Source organism: Cibotium barometz, chromosome 2, assembly GCF_041138505.1.
Source record: "Cibotium barometz isolate CiBa-2024 chromosome 2, ASM4113850v1, whole genome shotgun sequence".
Classification (NCBI taxonomy): Eukaryota; Viridiplantae; Streptophyta; class Polypodiopsida; order Cyatheales; family Cibotiaceae; genus Cibotium; species Cibotium barometz.
This window is the reverse complement of record NC_141047.1, coordinates 68,873,710-68,881,210: the sequence shown is the minus strand read 5'-3', so window position 1 is coordinate 68,881,210 and position 7,501 is coordinate 68,873,710.

Sequence of the window (7,501 nt, the reverse complement as noted above, 5' to 3'; positions counted from 1 at the left end):
TTCAATAAGTGCTTTCATTTCTTCTATCTAGTCCCTTAGACCAGCCTCATCATTTGCTTTCCCTTCTCGCTTCTTCATGACCTTCGTATTCTCTTTTAGCTCATTTGTAGGAGGAATGATGTCCATTGTTGGAGAGCCGGTCCATAGTACAATCTCCTTCCCTTTCCCGTCTAGTTCGGCAAAAGTTGGCTTCTTCCCCTCTCCTTTCAAGATGGCGAACCTCTTTTTCCATATTTCTACCTCATGTTAGTTGCTCATTTTCCTTGTGCAACTCCTCTTCTCTAATGGTGCCTCCTTTGTTGCTACCAGCTTCTTTTTCCAGCCCACCAGTAGTAGTTGGTGCCTTCAATGCCTTTACTGGGCTTTTGGGCCTAATGTCATAGTCGGATCCGGATGTCCATACCCTCGGTCTGGATTTTTTCCTCTTGAATGTTGGGGTGCTAACTGTTTGACGGTGTGGGTGCTTGCATTACTACTGTCAACTTTTCCAAATAAGCTCCCCACACCTCCTTAAGGTCATCCACCATGTGACCCTCCCATTACTCCATTCTTTATGTGTCTAGCTCGTAAACTTCTGGATATTCTTTAGCATCATTCAGTACTGCTAATATTGCCTCTACTTTCACCAGCTCGACTTTATCTTTATCAACCTTGTTCTGTGGACGTCCCTTATGATCTTGATGTTCCCTTTGTGGATCAAGGAAACTTGCCCTTCCATCCTTGCCTATTTTTCTATGGCCTAATTTAACTCATCTTGCATCTACATTGTTTCTTGATTCTTCTTGGTCATGTTCTCCTTCATCTCATCCACCTCTCTCTTCATTCTTTGTGGTCTGTTAGAGCTCCTTGATTTGTCTTTACATGTCATCTAGTTAGCCTACTTCTGGCCTTCTTCTATGTAGCTCCTCCTGTAGAGGTTCTTGCTGGCTAGCCCATCATGTTCTACAAGGAAGCATCTTTCTCTTTGATGATGGATTGTAGTTTTGTCATTTCTTTTAACCCATCATTAATGCATCTTTGTAGATGATTCAGGGCTCCCTGTACCCACTCCATCTCAATCGTGTCCAAAAAACTTGCCTGATCTAGCACCATCTACACACCGAGATAGGTACGTAGAGTTCTAGCTATGGAGGTTGTGTCTTCAGATATAGAGTTGCGGTGGAGGCGGCCTCCTGCTATTGTTCCAACCTTTGAGACAAAATATACTTGCCCAGATCGGCCCAAGTCCTCCTTCAATTTTCAGCCACTTGGCACTTTCATTGCTCCACTAGGCTCCTTCTTAGACGTCCTTCCCTTCTTGCCAAACTCAAATACTCTCTTTTTCCCCTATCCTGAGGTGGCCTATTCCTGAGGCTTTCTAGAGGAATTTGAGCTTTCCGGATTCCTTGGTGCATTCTCCTTTGAGCCCTCCACCTTTTCCTTCTCAGATCTTGGTTGGGCCTTTCCTTTAAACAATGCATCCAAATATGGCGCAATCTTCGTCTTTGTGTTGGGCCTCTAGGTGAGCTTTCCACCCAATCTATTCCTTGAGGTTGTGAGATAAAGTACTTCTACCTATCATTTTGTTTGCAGAAACAATCACGTGCCATATGACCAAATTTCCCACACTAATGGCATTCCACATTTTGCATAGATGTTTGTTGGCCTTGCCAACGTCCTCTTCCACAAGGATTACCTTTGCCTCTCTGAGGTGTATATCCACGACCACCTCTAGCACCATATGTAGGTTGAAAATTCTGTTGTGGTGACCTATCTTGCCATCCACGACCATTACCATAACCATTACCATGACCACGTGATGAAAATCTCCCCCTACCTTTAAATCCCCTTTGTGAATAGAAAGCCTGTGATTTCTGCCATTATCATCATGGCTCGGAGATGCATCATGAAAAGAGTCACTGAGTTTGATTTCCTCAACAAGCAAGAGTGAAACCAACTCATCAAAATCTGGTAAACTTGTACTCCGAAGAGTAATAGATGTATCAAAAGACTTGTACTCCTTGCTGCCAAGACCACGCAAGGTAATGTCTACCAAATCATCATCAGGCATGGGGGCATTGATAGTTGCCAATGCATCTGCATACTTCTTTATCTCTTGAACATAATCATGGATACTCCTTCCTTTTAGCTTCACATTATGAATATGTTATCTCAACTGAGACTAACGAGCACTAGTATCTGTATCAAATAGCTTTATCAATGTATCCCATGCATCCTTGGGATTCTCAGCATCATGTATATGTATGAGTATAGCATCCGAGATACATATAGATAAGTAATGCAAAACTTTGTATGCTCTCTCTGACCATTGCTTATGAGCTACAACCTCTTGTTGTGTAGGTTGTCGGGGTAGTTTCGGCTCTGGCTCTGCACCTGTAACAAGGTTCCAAAATCCTTTTCCCTTTAGAAAGCTTTTAATCCTATACTTCCATGCCTGGAAATTCTTTCTATCCAACTTCTCACCCACAATCTATGCTAGGTTGTTGTCTGACATATTTGCTCAATGCAAATGCACCTTCTGCACACGTCCAATTCTGTAAACGAGCCTTCCTCAACTCAACCACACTCTAATAAGTGTTCCAGATACTCCAAAGTACTCAACGAACTTCACTGTTAATGTAGAAAATCAAATTGATTGCATTCAAATTGAACTAGCATATGCACTCCAAAGTACCCTATTTTGGTGCACTTTCCAAGGCTTCAAATTGCAATGTAGTGGTTTAATCAAGTGTGGATAACTTGCGTTGACACCTAAACAAGCTCAATGTTGCATATCAACACCAACCAAGGTGCATACATACCAAAAATATCAAATCCCCTTCTCTGTTTTGAGAAAAACCAGTAGTAAAAGTGCTCTTATTCCTTTTATTCTTGTACAAATTGAGAGACCAGGCATTCATTAGCTTAGCAATTATGTCTACTAACTCCATGTAAAAGGAATTAGACCAATTATAAAATGCGAGAGAGTAATAAGCCGATTAATGACCCTCTGTTTTACTAATCACTGTAGACAACCTTTTTAATCAGCTTCAGCTCCATAATGCATAATTGTTCCAACCAACCACATAGCAACCTTCTCAAGTGTGTGTACCACAAAGTTGCTAAGCCAATTTTGGGTTTAATCAATCACCAAAGTAGAATTTGGCCTCCATTTTGCAGGATATAGAAAAAACTGCTCTGTTTCTACACTACTGTTTGCGCCGCCTACTGTAGGAGAGATTTGGTGAGTTTGTAATGGTAATTGAAGGCATATATAGTTACTCAACACTCCAAGGCATGTGCACAATCCACCAATTGCTTGATTTTTGCAAGAGGCCAGCTCCAATTTCATCAACAATGGACCTCACTTCTCTGTTTTTGTGAGGGCTTCAAAACAATGAATTTTCACTCACTAATATGCATCAACTTTGCTCCAAATTCAATGTAGGGCTTGCACATGAGTTGCCAATACATTCCCATTTTCCAGATATATGATTCTTTGCCAGATTTGCAACTATTTGCCTCATACATTCACCACACTCAAGCTTCAATGGAAAGCTTGCAAAACAGAATTTTTCCTTTGCTTTGGGCAACTCAAATCTGTTGTTGTTTGTGTTTTTGCACCTGCAATCCGCTCAAGGATGTTTAGTAGTCCTTACCCGCTGGTAGGCCAAGCTCTCAGATTTGATGAAAATCGGTGTGCTCCAAGCTTCACAGCTCCAATGGCAGGGTGATTGCAAGATCAAGGTGCCTAGTTTGGTCCGCTTAGGCACCCTGTAAACAATTAAAAAATAGGCATTTATTTACATTTAGTGTCTAATCTCTCCTCACTAACAAAGGAATTTCCTTTCTTTTGTTAGAACATCACATGCAAAGTTGGGAATATAGTTGCATAATGTGATTAAGGATTAGATAGTCGACCGTCTCATTTACATGACTATCACACGCCCGAATTTGAGTTATGCTGCGGGGCTAGTAAGCCAGTTTATGCAGAGCCCCAAGAAACCTCACTTGGATACAGTGAGATGCATTATGAGATATGTTAAGGCCACTGCACATTATGGTCTACTTTATGAGAGTGGTAAAAGCTTGGATATACATGGCTACACAGATGCTGATTGGGCAGGTAGCTCATATGACAAGAGGTCTACTAGTGGTTATGCTTTTACACTTGGAAGTGCCGTGGTGAGTTGGAGTAGTAAGAAGCAACCTACAGTTGCTTTATCCAGTACAGAGGCTGAATACAGAGGTGCAGCCATTGCTGCTTGTGAGGCAGTATGGTTAAAAAGTCTCTTGTTGGCAGATTTGGGTGAGCCTATTGATGGCAAAGTTGTCATTCATTGTGACAACATGAGCAGTATACAGTTGGCAAAGAATCCAGTGTTTCATGCGAGGACCAAACACATAGAGGTCCATTATCACGTTGTCAGAGAGAAGGTGCTGGATGGTACAGTTGATCTACAGTATGTGAAGACTGATGAGCAGGTGGCAGACATCTTTACAAAGCCACTTAGCAGGGAGAAGTTTGAGTACTTCTGTACTATGTTGGGAGTACATGGGATGAGCTTGAGGGGGAGTGTTGAGAGCTTTGATATCCCAAGCTCATCTACATCTTCATCTATGGCAGTACATCATGAGCTTGAGAGGGGTTGTTGAGATTCAAGCTCGATGTCAGTGCGCGCCAGCTATGCTATGTGTTGGCATGTTAGGTAGGAACATGTGTGAGACATAAATGACCGCGTGTCCAGCTGGTCATAGTGTGTGGACATTAGCTAGGGTTAGATGTGTGTGGACACAACTCATAGTGTGTTGTGTGTATTATGGATTATGGCTTTATGCATTGTGTGAGATGGGAGATGGCTTCCCTCTATGGTTAGGGTTTGCAATATACATTAGGGTTTGCTCCTGTGTGTGTGTCTCCTCTCCCTCTACCGTTCTTTCAACAAAAATTAGGGTCCAACTTTGAGGTAGATCAAAACCAGGTGAATGAAGGAAAAGCCAAACAATTTTTTATTCAGAATGGTCTTTTATTCCGAAAGATAAGGTTTGTGTACCGGATGTGTTGGAAATTAAACTGAGGATCCTATTTGAGTCCTATGATGCACTATCGGCAGGACATTTGGACATATAATGTACCTTGGATTTGGTTAGAAGGACTTTTTATTGGCCAAAAATGAAGGATTTGGTTAGAAGGACTTTTTATTGGCAAAAAATGAAGGATTTTGTTCATAATTATGTGGTCAAGTGTCACCAGTGTCAGATTAATAAGGCAGAGCGTCTTAAATCTATTGGGTTATTACATCCTTTGGATATTCCATCTCGAAAGTGGGAAAGTATTTCCATGGATTTCATTATGGGACTTCCATATACCAGCAGGGGTCACAAGATGCCATTTGGGTAGTCATGGATAGATTGACAAATATGGCTAGGTTTTTACCCACAAAGACAATAATTAAAGTGTCAAAATTGGCTTACCAATTTGTTGAGCAACTGTTTAGACTGAATGGTCTACTTCTGATATTGTGTGAGCGATCGGAACTCTAAGTTCATGACGCATTTTTGGCAGGAAGTTTTTAAGAAATTGGAAACTACTTTGAGTATGGGTTCCTCTGATCACCCGCAGTCTGATGGGAAAATAGAGCGTGTGAATCAGATTGTAGAGGATATGCTTCATGCATATGTCTCTGGAAAATCATCGAGTTGGGAAAAATATATTCCAATGATGGAATTTGCCTATAATAGTTTTAAGCATATGGTTATTGGTTATAGTCCATTCATGCTTATGTATGAGTATCAACCCAAGGCCCCTATTGATGTCAATTTTAAGGACATTGAGCTTGATGCATTGAGGGATTTCTTTGCGAGATATGCAAGAAATGCTGACCCAAGCTCAGGATTCTATCAAGAGTGTCAGGGTAGAGCTCCATTTTATGTTGATAGGGGACGCTCACCTCGGTCTTTTGAGCCAAGCGCGTTGGTTTATTTGAAAGTTCCTAAAGATTCTCCGACTTTGTCAACCCCATGCTTGATATCCTTGATGGCCCCCTCCCTGTTGAGATTCAAGCTCGATGTCAGCTGTGCTATGTGCTGGCATGTTAGATAGCAGCATGTGTGAGACATAAATGACCGCGTCCAGCTAGTCATAGTGTGTGGACATTAGCTAGGGTTAGTTGAGTGTGGACACAACACATAGTGTGTCTATAGTGTGTCTTGTGTATTATGGATTATGGCTTTATGTATTGTGTGAGAAGGGAGATGGCTTCCCTCTATGGTTAGGGTTTGCAATATACATTAGGGTTTGCTCCAGTGTGTGTGTCTCCTCTCCCTCTACCTGTTTTTCATCATGGTATCAGAGCCTGGTGCTCTCTATTAGGGTTTATGAGTGAGTGAGAGAAGAGGGAGAAGAAGCTATGAAGAAAAGCTGTGAAGCTTGCCATTGATGCTGTGAAGCTTGGAGCACACCAATTTCTATTAGATCTGAGAGCTTGGCCTACTGGGTAAGTTCTACTAAACACCCTTGAGTGGATTAGAGGTGATTTAAGCACAAACAAGGCAAATTAGGGTTGCCCAAAGCAAAGGAAAATTTTGGTTTTTTGCAAGCTTTCCATTGGAGCTTGGAAGCGGTGATGTATTGTGAAAAAGGATGCAAATCTAGCAAAGAAACATGTATGTAACAAGGATTAATGTATTGGAAACTCATGTGCAAGCCCTACACTGATTTTGGAGCAAATATGATGCATTTGAGTGATTGAAAATTACTGGTTTTGAAGCTCTCACAAAACAGAGAAATAGAGTCACTTGGTGGATGAATTTAGAGCAAGTTTTTGGCAAAAATCAATCGATTGATGGGTTACACACATGCCTTGGTGTGTTAGGCAACTATGCTATCAGTTGACACTTTAATTAGCCCAAAATCCCTCAGGAGCAGGCAGCGCAAATCTACAGTAGAAACAGAGTATTTTTCATTGACTTTTGCTAAGTGGAGGCCACAAATCAACTCTTGTGTTTGATAAATTCCAAAATTGGCTTAGCAAACTTGTGATTCACACTAGTGAGGAGGTTGCTATATGATTTGTTGGAGCAATTATGATCTATGGAGCTGGAAATGAGCTGATTAAACAGGCTGTCTATTGTGTTCATTGAAACAGAGTGTGATTAATCGACTAATTACTCTCTCATCTTAAACAATTGGTCTAATTCCTTTTACATGGAGTTAGTGGACATCATTGCTAAGCTAATGAATTCCTGGTCTCTTAATTTGGACAAGCATTGAAGAAATTAGAGCCATTTTACTACTGGTTTTTTTGGTTTTTTTGGTTTTTCTCAAAACAGAGAAGGGGGTTTGATAAAATTGGAATGTACGCACCTTGGTTGGTGTTGATATACAACATTGAGCTTGTTTAGGTGTCAATGCAAGTTGTCCACACTTGATTGAAACACTACATTGCAATTTGGAGCCTTGGAAAGTGCATCAAAGCAGGGTATCTTGGACTGCGTAAGCCAGTTCATTTTGGATGCATAC